General features: G+C 36.1%; 1 long non-coding RNA gene across 2 annotated transcripts; it reads left to right on the top strand.

The window, feature by feature from the left end:
• Window positions 1–638: 638 nt before the first annotated feature.
• LOC110802296 (uncharacterized) lies at window positions 639–4336 on the top strand. 2 transcript variants are annotated; one of them, XR_008930079.1, is made up of 3 exons: window positions 639–1031; window positions 1385–1489; window positions 3963–4336. It is a non-coding gene; the product is annotated as an uncharacterized lncRNA (long non-coding RNA). The 2 variants fall into 2 exon arrangements; XR_008930078.1 differs by lacking the exon at window positions 639–1031 and having other exon boundaries at window positions 1038–1489.
• The last annotated feature ends 10652 nt before the right edge of the window (window positions 4337–14988 follow it).

Genomic DNA, 14988 nt, shown 5'->3' with positions numbered 1-14988 from the left:
TGGTGGCCATGGATTGTCATTAGACCTGTCAAAAATCGACCCGACCCGAAAACCGACCCGAACCCGACCCGAAAATACTGGGTCCTGAACAAGATTTTGTGACCCGTAACCCGATTTTATCCGAACCCGAGCAACCCGAAAAGCAATGGGTCAAAACCCGACCGAACCCGTTTTGGACCCGACCGATTGAAAATCGTTGTATTTATAGTAATAAATGCGATTATGAGAAAATTTAAGCATAATAAACACGCTGTTTTTACTATTATTGTGTGTAATATGATTTTAATTTGAATTATACGCCATTTTATGGTTGAATTTGACTAAATATAAACTTGTGTAGGAAAATTTGTTAATTTGTGCCCATATTTTGTATATTTATCACCTAAATTAATGAAAATATAATGCGCGTTTTAAAATCTCTCAACCCGTTGGGTCGACCCGAACCCGAAAGTTCTGGGTCTTGAACAAGCATTTGTAAACCCGAACCCGAAAGTGACCGACCCGATCTAACCCGAACCCGAAAATAATTTTTTACAACCCGACCCGACCGACCCTTTTGACAGGTCTAATTGTCATCCTTGTCATTTTTCATTCTATTAGAGATTGGTAATTTTTTTTTTTCAAATCCTTTCTATTAATTGTTAGAACTGAATTAAATCAAAACCCCCAAATTTACAAACCCTAACTTCATCTTTAGTTTATTTTCTCACTCCTCTCTGGTGACAGGGTGTGCCACCGCCCTAGTGGGCTTGTCGCCGCTGTCGTTGTGGTGGTTGCGCTACTGTTGTTCTACTTTTGTTCTTGATGGTGAGGTGTTGATCTGTCCTCTGAATTTCTTCCTCTTTACTCTCTTCTCACGGTGAAACCACCACTGTAGCCACCTCACCTTGACCACACCACCACCTCATTCCCTCGGCCAGAACCGCCGGACCACCCCAGTGGTTGTCACCTGTCGATTGCTGCTATTGGTGTTGGTTGTTGATATTCCTGCTTGCTCTTGATCGTATTAGCAACCTGAACCTTTTTGTAAGGTATATTTTCTTAAACCAAACCATAATTCTTTTGGCTAATTTAATTATCAAACTCCAAGTCAGTTTGTAAATTAGGAGATGAGAAATAATTTAACAAATGGATTCAAATTGATGTGATTATTTTGAGAAGAAATATCTTATATGAAGTTAGATAAATCTATTATGGTATACTATTATTTTGTTAATATTGTTGTTTAACAAATCCAAACTAGTTCCGCTAAAACAAACTGAATTGTATGCTAAATTTTAGAATGGATTTTGGCAAATTAATCAAGGATTTCTTAAAAGAATTATTGAAAGTTTTATTTTGATTTGAGTAAATAATTTATTAATTCTTGTCATTATTGGTTGAGGTAAATTATTGGGAGATGGTTATGGAGAAGTCAGTGCGGAGTTTGAGCTATGATTATTGATCGAGAAACTATGATTCTTGGAGTTGATAGTGTAGGCGGGGGAAGGTACACATTGTCCAACTATCTTCGGTATTGAAACTATAATTTGTGTTTTATATATTAAAAAGTAATAGTAGTAGTATGCATTATATGAATGTATGTTTCAATTGTGATTTGCAAATAACTTTGTTTGTTGATTTGTTTAAATAAAATGATTTATTGAATTGATTTTATAAAATGGTTCCGATTTGAGTTCTTAATTGATGTAATGATATGACATTCGATTTGATTTGCAAAGTAGGAAACGAATTTGGAATTTGAAATGCTTCTGAACTAAGAATTTGAGTCCAAAGAACCGAATCCATCAAGAGTACTTGATGTCATGGTTAATTATGGAAAAAATGTGAATGAGCCTCAAGGGTTAAGGAATGCCATCAATAAGGGCTAATCTTGAAATTGGTACATAAAGGGCGAAGTAAGGTCTCGTAAAGGATATGAGTAAACTCACTTGAATTCCTAAGATATTAATGTTCAATAAATTATGAGAGGTCTAAAAACTAAGGTTTAGTGGAAGCAATGTAAAGATGGAAACGATCTTAAAGAGTTGGTTTGCTAGGAAGAGTTACATTTTAGTTTTCCGAATTATACTTGTTTTGAGTTTCTTAAAGGACACATGTTTTGCTAATCAAGGTTTAATAATGAAAGAGTTTTTAACGTGGAATATGAAAAGTTCTAAACTACATTAAGTATAATAAAAATTGAGTTTTTAATCAATCTCTAGCGTGTCATTTCAAAGAGTTATAATCATTTTTAACATGCCGCCAAATTTTGGAATTTTCTAAAATGTAGTCGCATGGTTTTTCTTAATTTATGAACTATATAAATGTAAACTAGTTTTGGGAAACATTCAAGTGTTTTAATGAACATAAGAGTTGGAAGGGCTACAACTAAAGACGTTTTAGTTTTGTTTTGAATTCTTTAAATGATATTAGTTGAAAACAAAGGAACCTTTGACAAGTTTTATAAAAGAATTTATTATATAAAAAAAAAAGTAACGATATACTCTAAAACAAATAATCAAGTTTTCATATTTTTGTAACCTATTAGTTGAAATATAACTAGTGGACATTTCAAAGAATAATAAAGGTAATCTTTGTGTATTTGAGTTTTATATAAATATTTATAAAACATATTTCAGGCACACTAAGCTTACATAGTTAAATCTAACACTTAATACTTATAATTAAATCACACAACGAGCCTAGTTAATATTTCATTAGTCTCAAATGGGACTATGTTAAAGAATGTCACTTATGAGAGGTCAAATTATGAGTTAGTGGTTTAAGAAGTTTAGTGAAAGAAATAAATCATGAGAAATGTTCATGTCTTAGCAAGATCACTACGGCCTGAATAGTGCAAGAAAAAGGTGTCAACGAGGCTTGAGGATGTTAATTAATCAGATTAAGGAATTATTTTGAGAAGGAAATTCAGTTGAACTATATCGAGAAAGAAACTAATTCATGATTGAGATAATGCAACGATGTAATGAGAACGATTATTCAAATTTGTATCAAAGTAATGATGTAGGGGAAATTAGTTGTGTATGTGTGGCGTGATGCTCACATGCGTTAGTGATAAGCATCTTATTTGCAGGCGAGTGAAATGCTCGTAGCTGCCGTCTTGCAGGCGAGTGAAATGCTCGTAGCTGCCGTCTAGCAGGCGAGTGAAATGCTCGTAGCTGCCGTCTTGCAGGCGAGTTAAATTCTCGTAGCTGCCGTCTTGCAGGCAAGTTTGATACTTGCAGCTGCCGTCCTGAGAGTCTTGCAAGCATATATTAAGCAGGAGGGTGACGACCCCCCCACCGTATAGAGACAGTTGGTCGTGGTGACCCCTCTCTATTCGTGTTCACTTTCCCCAAATGCAAAACTATCATATTTTGATTTTGAATTTTATATATTTACGTATTGGAATAAAGTTGGCTTATCGAGTTGGTTTCTAGAACGACTTGGTCTAACAATCGTTGAATTATTTATATTTCGTGCAAGTAATGCAAAGTATACGACGAGAAACAAGTGTGATTTGTTTTCTTTATATATTGGGAATTTGTTTATTTGTTGGGAACGTTAAAATTTCGTGAACAATACTTTAACAAATTGGTTGCTAGAGAAGTTTTGTGCTGGGATTTTTCTCTCTAAATATTTGGGTATATTGTTTTATATGCGCAGTTTGGTACAATCATGGATTTATATGTAAATATTGTTTTTGCTATTATTTTCCTTTGCGAGATATATAAAATAATTACAAGTAATTGATGACAAAAGAGTTTCTTAAATTGATTCAGGAGTAATTTTTCATTTGAGTGATTTGTTTTAACAAGGAAATATTGTGTATCATAAGTTTGAATTTAAATAAGTTTTACTACAAACCATAAACAAACCAAAACAATATTTTGAGCCACTTATGCAAGTATTTCAGGTTGGACAGTGTGTACTCAGATTTCCGCTGACTTTGTTTTTTGAACCTGTCCTGGTGGGGGCAGAGTTATATTTTGCAGGATTAGATGACTCGGTTTAAGTTAATGGCTAGCGATGCTGAGTTGTTAATGCGCACTTTCTTGCTTCAAGGTGGAGATTGCTTAGAAGATGTGTCTTGTTATTTAAGATTCATTATTTAAGTGGGTTGTAATTTATTTTCTTTTAAGGAGTTCCATGGGTTATTTTTATGGTCCCGCAGTTCTTGTTATTACATTTTTAGGTTGCGAGTTGTTGGTTTGAGTTAAATTCGTTAATTAAGGGTCAAGTGGGATTAGCAAGCAGCTCGTTAGGAGTGGGCTATTACAGTCTCGAGTTCTTATACTTTTGAATGTGTGTATGAAGGGTGATTTGAACACAATATTTGACTTTCCAGTTTCAATTTCCTCATTGTTGTAGGCTGAAAATGAAAATAGTGAGTATTTTGATATGATGATCACAACTGATTTAAAAATGAATATTTCCTGATTTGAAAATGATGAGCATGCAAAGAAATTAAACAAATAGGTTAAAAAAGCAAGAACAAGGGTTTAAAAGATGTTTAGTAATAGAACAAGAAAGAACAAAGAATACAAAAGGTATGAACAAATAAAATAAAACGTATGAACGATTTCATTATTAACATTAACTAGATGATTATATGAACAAACAAATAAGCAAGAAAGAACAAACTATTCAACAAAAAAAGAACAAATAATATAAAAAGAACATAAAATTCCAAAAGAAAGAACAAACAATACAACAATTATGAACAATTTTATGATGAATTTGAAAAAAAAACATGAAAGAACAAATAGTACAACAAGAAAGAACAAACAATACAAAAAGAAAGAACAAAAAATACAAGCGCTTGTAAAAACATAAAAGATCAATGAAGAGCTTATTTTCATTATGGACATTAACCAGATGATTATTATGAACAAACAAATAAACAAGAAAGAGCAAAAAATTCAACAAAAAAGAACAAACAATATGAAAAAGAACATAAAATTTCAGAAGAAAGAACAAATAATAAAATTATGAACAATTTTATGATAAATTTAAAAAAAAACATGAAAGAACAAACAGTACAACAAGAAAGAACAAACAATACAGACGCGTCTTTTTGGGTGTGGGGGGGGGGGGGAGGGAGTACAATAGTTAGGGTTAGGGGTAAGGGCGAAGTTATGATGTTAACAGTGCAAAGTTATCAAAAACAATAATGTTATAACTTATGGGAGTATTGCAACTATTAGAGAACAGAGAAAATATATACTTCCGATTCTAGAACAAATTAGTGTTGATCACGCAGCGTCCCAACACATTTGCTTGGTCAGAAAAAACCTAAGGGCTTTAACCGATTTTTTTGGCTCGACTCATTTCTTTGAAACTTTTTTGGGCTAACTTTGAACAGTTTGAACTCCAATTTTGGTTCAAATTTTGGCCAAAACGGAAAAGCCCTCTATTTTTCCTCCAAAAGTACTCCGTCTGTTCCTTAATAATCATCCCGGTTTGACCGGCACATAGTTTTAGAAAATTTAATTGACTTATTAATTTATTTGGTGGTAGTTGATAGTTGGGTATTTTTTTTAATATAGTTAGTGGGAAATGTGTCAAACGTTTTTGATGGATGAGTGGAGAGTTGAATTTTTTTAATCTTTTTTAGAAAGTAAGAATATAAGTGGGTCTTTTGATTAAGTGAGAGAAATAATATAATATTAGTAAAATTATGTCATTTATAGAAATGAGACGAGTATTAAGGGACGACTTTATGAGGTGTGATAAACCGATGTCCCCCAGCGGATTTTCGTCCTCATACCCACTCAAAAAAGAAAGTAAAAGAAAAGAAATTGGAAAGGGTGGCCCACCCCTTAAATGAATGGGCAAAAGTGTAGCTAATTTGCTATATACCGTCAACGGTTATATAAGTATTGTCATTGATGTATATATACTGTCATTGTTGTATTAAAATCTGTCATAATCACCTAAAAGAAGGAAATGAAATGAAATAGAAAAGATAAAAGGACCACTTAATTGAATGGGTAAAGGTTTGCATATATACTGTCATCGTTTGTATAAATATTGTCATTTTTGTATTAAAATACTGTCATTGTTGGATTAATTACTGTCATTGTTGCCGATACTTAGTACTTTGTTTGACTTTTTCAACACATTAAGCAAAAATACTATTTTACCCCTGGGTATGGGCAAAACATCCGATGGTGCCCAGCGGTGTAACCTCCCCCCGACTTTATAAGGAAAGTGGGGCGAATATTAAGGGACGGAGGGAGTAGATATTTGATGTGCTTGTAATTTTCAAATATTTAGGAGTCATAAGATATACATTTATTATTAGCTTAGATAAGTTGCATATACTCCGTATGTCACATTCATTTTCATGTCTTTGCTTCTTCCTATTTCCAGGCCTAGTTAAACCGATATACCGGAATTAAGACATGTTAATCCAAAAGAGAGAGAGACCACGAATCCCAAAGATCGAGAGTAGCTCTGATGTCCTCTTAATTCTCCCTTCCTCATCATTACCATCATGGACTCATCTTGCATGGAAGAAAGAGAAGATGAAAAGGCTGTAATACCCGTATTTTTATTAAATTGTAAATGGAATTATTATATCATAATAAAGTATTTTAAAATAGTTTTTAAATTAAATTTGCATTTAAATATTTATTTAACTGTATTTTATTAATTAGAAATATTTATTATTTCTATATGGATGAGAAAAGTATTTTAAAATTTAATTGGGGGAAATAATTGGGTTTTAGACAAGAAAAAGGATTTAAAAACGAGTCAAGCACAAAGGAATTTATAAATTAATTCCAATGAGTTTTTAAAACAAGTCCGAAAGGAAATTAAAGAACCCCAAAAGGGATTTTAAATACCTAGCCCATCGGGATTTACTAAACCTATAAATACCTTTAAACCTCATAATTTTCCACACAAATTTCACAAACCCTATTTTCTCTCTCTCCTTTATTTTTCTCTCCCTCTCTCCTTCCCTCTCCTTGGTTGTGACCCGACCAAACAACCTAGCCGAAGTCGAGCGCGCAGCCACGACCCCCTACGCCTCCCTCGTCGTGTGTGTGTTGTTGCTCCCCCCCCCCCCCCCCTCTCTCTCTCTCTCTCTCTCTCTCTACTGCCTTAGTCGTGCAAGCACCAACAACCCCGACAGAAACAAGTGACGCACGCCACACCACTTGCCCTTGTTGTGCGCCACGTTTCTTTGTCATTGTCCTTCAATCGATGTCACGCCCCAGAACATCGTGGTCGGCCGGTGTGTTTCCTCTCCTTCCCTCTTCTCTAATTATTATTATTATTATTATTATTATTGTTATTAGTTTATAAAAAAAAGATTAGTTTGTTAATTGTAATAAAAGTCTGATTAATTTGTATAATGATGATATTTATGATTTTTAATTATAATTAAGGTTGAATTTTCAGATTGGTTTTAATTCATAAAGTATGGATTATTAAGGTTTTTAATGGATTTTAATGATGACTTATGATTAGGATTTTGATTAAAGTAATTGGTGGATTGATTAGCATGATTACATAATTATTTTGAGTATGATAATGGGTTATATTTTCGAAATAAAGCATTAAAGCTTCAATTTTTAGGGTTTTAGTGCATGAAATAAATAGATTTTCATGCCAGGGTTTCAAGAAAATAATTAGGATAATTAATTATATTAAAAACTTATAAGCTCATATTAACGAAAGTGATTTGAATTAAAATATGTTTCTGAAAATTTATTAAATATGGTGATTAATTAAGGTTTATTTTCCATTAAAAATCGCCGGAACATAATGTCATAATGTTATTAATAAAAAAATTACATAATCTAAAAAAAATATTTATTTTTCAATTTTTTTAATTCTTATTTTTTTGATTTATTTTGTTTTAATTCTTATTTTTCTATTTAATTTTTTATAGATTTTTTTTTTTTATATATATATATATATATATATAATATTATGACATCATCTTCCGGTGATTTTTGACGGAAAATGACTATGGGTTGTAATTTAAAATAGATGTATAAGTTTAAGGTTGTAATTGAAAAAATTAGAAGTTTGAGGTTGTAATTGGCAAATATGAAACTTTATTAGGTTGTTTTTGCCAAATTTTTCTTTGATTAATAAAGTCAAATGTTCTTTGATCACAAGTCCTAAAGGATATTAAAAGGAAGAATTTTTTATTAATTTGTTTAAATATTGTTTGATTATTTCATTGACTCGTGAGTCGGCCTTTAAATAAAATATTAATAACGAAAAGGGAAAGATAATAATCTTCAAAATTCTTGGAATGTATGCACCTTGAGTATGAACATATAGGGGGGGGGTTCACGGTGGTAGCCCGTGGCTCCTAAATGTGATACAAGACGTTGTGATATTTTATTATGCGCTGGAATTCCGTCACACTTTGCGACAAATATAGGTTATTATTTTAATTAGTATTTGTATGGCTTCTAGATACTGGGCCATTTTGGTCACAAGGAGGAACGGAAACTCGTTCGATACTTAATCCAAATCTTTTAATTAAATTAATGTAGTAAAGTCAAGAGTCGAGTCAAGAGTCAAGTTTTGTCATGATACATTTTCAATTATGTTGAATTGGTTTATGGATGTGGCTTATGCATGTGATGTTATTTAATTACTTTGGAGTGAAGCATGATTAGTTTCTAGGTTGCTTTACCGTGTAGGGTACTCAGCTTAATTTGCTGATTACGTGCGTTCATGTGTTTTTGGTCATGGCTTATTCCATAATGAACATACAGTGATCACTCATTGCACTTGCTTTGTTAGTGAGTAGTATTTTCTAAACAAGACTTCTAAAGGTAACTTGCAAGTGAAGTAAAGTCAGCATTTCGGGATTGGGATTGTTGAGAATATTCATTCTTGCAAGTGAAGTAAAGTCAGCATTTCAGGATTGGGATTGTTGAGAAAATTCATTCTTGCATGTTTTAAACTCTTTTAATACATGTTTACACATTAGTTTCTTTGGTTAATGGATTTATTAAGTTGGATTTTGGTTCGGGCCTTAATGGTTCCAATTTGTAAAATAGGTTATTAACTATTCAGTTATGTTTGAAAAGTTAGTTATAGTAGTTTCTCTGCGTAATTCTGGTACTTAGCCCTAACCATTATCATGGTGGCGGTAATATTTTAGTAATTCCTTTTATTTATTCAAGAAAAAAGTTTTAGAAATAAAAGCAATGAGTTATTAGGGTGTTACTAAATCCCCCAGCAAATCAGTCTAAGGTACACTGTTTACATGGGCTTAAATTGACTCAAAAGAGAGAGGAGAAGGACAAACCAGAGCACACGACATATGCACGGCCTTACAACCAGTGTTCGCAGGAATTCCCGAATTTGGAGCATTATGCAAGCACCGGATGTGCGAAAGCTTTGCACGAGCATATTGCTCATTTCCACGGCATAGCACGACCCATGCTCGACTCCAAGCTGCGTCTTAGAATGAAGATTCATATTCCTTGCATGGACTACCAAGCTAGCTTGAGCGCCCTAGAGGACTTGCCACTCACCAAGTCACCAATGTCCTAATCCTTTAACTCGAGCCCAATTGATACATAATATATCTTGCTCCGATAGAACAGTCTCCTTATCTACGGTATTGTATAATGTACATATATATGATTTTTTTTTACAATAACTTACCCCATAATTTAGCGATAAAGATAGAAATCTTGTAGGATTTAATCTCTTAGGATATTTGATGTATATTAGATTTATAGTCATATTAGTGTTCCTAATTCTGTTAGGACTCATATTGTAATCCCTATATATTTGATAAATGGAATACACTCCAATTCAAGGAGTTTCTCATAATCTAACATGGTATCATAGCTTAGGCTATAGTTTTAGCTTCCACAATTTTTTTTCTTTTCGATCTTGGATAAAATGTTCGCACATCACATAAGCCTTCCGCCTAAATTTGGTATCCACCAAAAAAAACACAATTTTTTTTCTTTGCGTACACTTTCCACCATCACAAATTAATTCTCATTTCTTGATATAAATAATAGTGCTACTGTAGCAATAATAATAGTGCTACCGTACTCTTATTCTCTTAGTGTGTGCTTTGATTTGTTACAAGCACTAGTAATACCGTATCACCCACTCGTCCCCATGGCTAAGGATGATGAAGTTCCTCCACCTGCTTCCTCCTCGGAATTTCACCCAGCTTTGGGAGTCAACAACATCAAAAACGCGATCCCTCTGATCCTTGATCGCGAAAAGGTATAATATTCCAATTGGGTTGAACTATTTGAATGTTATGCTCACGCGTTTAATATTCTTGATTTCATAGATCCAAACACTACTAAAGCTACAGACATATCTGAAGCTTTATGGAAGCGCTTTGACTCGATTGTGAAACAATGGATTTGGAACAATTTCTACTGATTTGTTGCAAACTATATTATGTCGCTGTGATTCGGCCCAACAAATATGGAATAAGCTAAAGGGGATTTTTCAGGATAATAAAAATACTCGGGTTGTGTATCTTGAAAATCAATTTACTACCTTGCATCTGAATAATTTTTCTGACGTTAATGCTTGTACTCAGTTGAAAGTTTTGGCAGATCAATTGGCTAATGTTGATCAACCGGTGACATAACAAAAATTAGTCTTACGTCTTGTTACAGGTCTTGTCAATACTGATTTTGACACCATGGCAACCATGATCCAACAAACAGATCCTCTCCCTACTTTTGAGAATGCTCGAAATCGCCCACTTAATGAAGAAGAAAGGCGTTCTCATGACACTAGTGGCTCAAACAATGTCTTTTTAGCTCAACCACCACAACCAGTGGCATCCCAGCCTAACCACCAGCCCGCCCCGCCACCTCGCAGTCATGGCGGAGGCGGAAGGGGTAGTGGTGGGCGGGGTCGTGGACGAGGGAAAGGTCGAGGGCGTGGGAGGGGGGCACAACAACCACACAAGTCCATCACATAATCCCTCCCCTGTCCAGAATTTCCAACAACAAGGTTTGGCCGACCCAAATCCACATGCCTGCCCTTTTCAGCAACAATGGGTAGCAGCCCCATTTACTTATCCTCTCCAACATGGCCGAGCGGGGCAACAACAACATGGGAAAGGTTATGGCCCATTCCAGGCGGCTCAGCCAACTTATAGGCCACAACAGTAGGCTATTTCTCGCCCACCATACTACGCCCAGCAACAGCAACGGGGCCCTCCTCCACAGCACCACACATACTTTCCTGAGCCTATGACCCCAACGGAGTTGGCGAACTCCTTTGCAACCATGACACTCCAACAAGACCAATCGTGGTACATGGATTCCGGTGCTTCATCTCATATGACCAATAACGGAGGTACACTCATGCGCCTTTTTAATTTAAGCACCAATAATCATATTTTAGTTGGCAATGGTCATCGCATTCCGGTTACAGGTTATGGTCATACAACCCTACCCACCCCAAACCACCTTTAAATCTTTGTGATGTCCTGCTTGCTCCTCAAATTATTAAAAAAATTAATTTCCGTCTGTAAATTTACCATTGATAATAAAGTTTCAAGTGAATTTGATCCTTGTGGTTATTCTATGAAGGATCTTTGTACGGGGAATATAATCACGAGATGTAATAGTTTGGGGGACCTATATCCTATCACCGCCAACACTCCATCCACATGCCTTGCCACCGCACTCACAACCACGTCACCAACCACCTGGAATAGTAGACTTGGACATCCAAAACCACACATTTTAAGCTTTCTTAGGACTACGAAATTTATTTTATGTAAGGGACATGACTCTACTTTTTGCAATTCTTGTCAATTAGGAAAACACTCTCGTTTGCCGTTTCATAATGCAATAAGTACTACATCATCTGCTTTTGATATAATTCATGCCGATTTATGGACTTCTCCTATTCGTAGTAATAAAGGTCATAAATATTATTTAGTTCTCTTGGATGATTTTACTCATTTTGTGTGGACAATTTCCCTTAAATACAAATCACAAGCCTTCCAGCCCTTTATGAATTTTTCGCCAATATGTCCTTACTCAATCTGAACGACCTATTAAATCCTTTCAGTGTGACCATGGGAGGGAACTTGATAATGACCCGTCTAAATTTTTTTGTTTCATGAATGGTATGGTTTTTAGGTTTTCTTGTCCTCACACTTCTTCACAGAACGGAAAGGTTGAATGCATGAATAAAATTTTAAATAACATGTCCCACACTCTCCTATTTCATGCTTCCATTCCCCCTTCATATTGGGTAGACTACCTAGAGACGGCAACATATTTAATTAATATTCTTCCGACCAAGACACTCGCTAACACTACCCCTGCATAAGTATTTTTTCGCAAAATTCCCTCATATGACCATATAAGGATTTTTGGGTGTCTCTATTTTCCTAATCTTTCGGCTACGACACCACATAAACTTGCCCCCCGGTCCACCCCGTTTTTCTTTTTAGGATATCCTTCCAATCATAGGGGGTACAAATACTTAGATCTCTCTTCTATAAAAAAATTTCTTTCCCGTCACGTCACCTTTGATAAGAATACCTTTCCGTTTAGGAATTTGGGTCAATTTACCAACTCCGAATACTCATTCCTAGACTCTTCTGAGCCCAGCCCAATTTTAACACATAAATGGCGCCAAAATATGAGTGTTGGCCCAAATCAAGGAGGACCCAAACAACATCCTATAAATGTCGTTGGTCTCCCTCATCCACGGTTGGGCTGTGGGCCTGAGCAATCCGCCATGACCCACCCACGTGAAACCGTACGCCAACACCATGTTTTTTCTCCAAATAACACAACCACTTATGTTTCTAATTTTGCGCCCCATAACTCCCTGCCAAGTACAACTCCCTGACCAGGCCCAACAATTGTCTTCCGCATTGCAGCATGTGGCCCAATATGTCCCTTCCCCTATTTCTTTTAATTCAGCCGAACACACTCCTCCCACAATAAATCCACGCCACCATGGGCATGTCAGCCCTTTCCCCTGTCCGTTGAACCAACAATCCTCCTCCTCGGCCCAAGTTCGTTACACCCCCCCTCCCCTTCGCGGTGTACGTCCGATTCATCCCACTAGATCGGCCCCACCCTCACCCCACATCACTAGGAGTCATCATGGAATTTTTAAACCAAATCCAAAGTATGGACTCACTATGCAACCACTGGCCCAACTCTCCATCGCTCTCCCATTCCCAAAAATCATAAATTAGCCTTAAATGACCGAAATTGGAATGTGGCGGTGCAAGATGAATATGATGCTTTAATTAATATTGGGACATGGGATTTGATGCCTAAGCCTACGGGGGTGAATATTGTTAATTTCATGTGGATTTTTTCTCATAAAGAAAATGATAAAGGTGACCTTCTACGGCACAAAGCTAGACTTGTTTGTAATGGCATGTCGCATGAAAAGGGAGTTGATTGTGATGAGACATTTAGCCTAGTGGTCAAACCGGCTACCATTAGCACAGTTTTGGGCCTAGCTATGGCTAGGCATTGGTCTATTCACCAACTTGATGTAAACAATATTTTCTTACAGGGTGATCTCCAGGAGACAGTTTATATGCATCAACCTCCATGGTGTGTTGACAAACGCGCTCCCAATTATGTCTTCTTACTTCATAAAACACTATATGGCCTTAAATAGGCTCCTCGTGCTTGGTACCAACGGTTTGCTCAGTTTTTTTTATTACATATGGCTTTTGTTATTGCAAAAAGTGACACATCCTTGTTTACTTTTAAGCGTGGAGATGACATGGCTTGCCTTCTACTTTATGTTGATGATATTATTTTATGCACATCATCTGATGCTTTGCGTGACAGAATGATCTCCTATTTGAAAGCAGAATTCCCGATGTCTGATTCGGGGCCCCTAATTTTTTTTGGGAATTTTTGTCTCTCGTACTCCTTCTTATATGCTTCTCTCTCAACAAAAGTATGCACATGAAATATTGGAACGTGCAGGAATGGGGACTTGTAAGCCTGCTGCCACCCCTGTTGACACTAATGCAAAGCTTAGCGTAGATTCAGGTCCTCATGTGGCGGACCGAACTCAGTACCGCAGTCTGTCAGGTGCTCTACAATACCTTACATTTACTCGCCCTGACATTGCCTATGCGGTGCAACATGTGTGTCTTTTTATGTATGATCCACAGGAGCCTCATTTGAATGCATTAAAGCGCATCCTGTGTTATATTCAGGGTACCATTGATCACAGATTACACTTATATCCTACATCTACTTTGCGATTGATTACATATACTGATGCAGATTGGGGTGGGTGTCCCGACACTCGTCGTTCGACTTCGGGATATTGTTGCTTCTTAGGTGACAATATTATTTCTTGGTCTTCTAAGCGTCAGCCTCCTCTTTCTAGATCAAGTGCAGAGGAAGAATATAGAGGCGTCGCAAACGTCGTTGCAGAGGCGTGTTGCCTACGTAATCTTCTTCTAGAGTTACATTGCCCCCTACGTCAGGCCACCATTGGTTATTGTGATAATGTCAGTGCTATTTATTTATCCAGCAACCCCGTCCAACATCAGCGCACTAAACATGTGGAGATAGACATCCATTTTATTCGTGAAAAAGTGGCGCTGGGTCAGGTAAGGGTGTTACATGTTCCTTCGTGGTATCAGTTTGTAGACATTTTCACTAAGGGCCTTCCTCGACAATTATTTTTGAATTTTAGATCCAGTCTTAGCGTACGACCTCCTTTCGCTACGACTGCGGGGGTGTGATAGAGATAGAAATCTTGTAGGGTTCAATCTCTTAGGATATTTGGTGTATATTAGACTTCTAATCATATTAGTATTCCTAATTCTGTTAAGATTCATATTGTAATTCCTATATATTTAATCAATGGAATACACTCCAATTCAAGGAGTTTCTCCTAATCTAACATTTAAAATTCTTGAATATGGAGCATGATTGAATGTAGAGCTGTCAAAACAGGTCATCGGGTCGGGTTTGGGTCGGGTCATCTCGGGTCTCGGGTCATGATCAGGTCGGGTCGTATCGG

Source organism: Spinacia oleracea, chromosome 3 (assembly GCF_020520425.1).
Source record: "Spinacia oleracea cultivar Varoflay chromosome 3, BTI_SOV_V1, whole genome shotgun sequence".
Classification (NCBI taxonomy): domain Eukaryota; kingdom Viridiplantae; phylum Streptophyta; class Magnoliopsida; order Caryophyllales; family Amaranthaceae; genus Spinacia; species Spinacia oleracea.
This window is presented reverse-complemented; position numbering and strand designations above follow the sequence as displayed.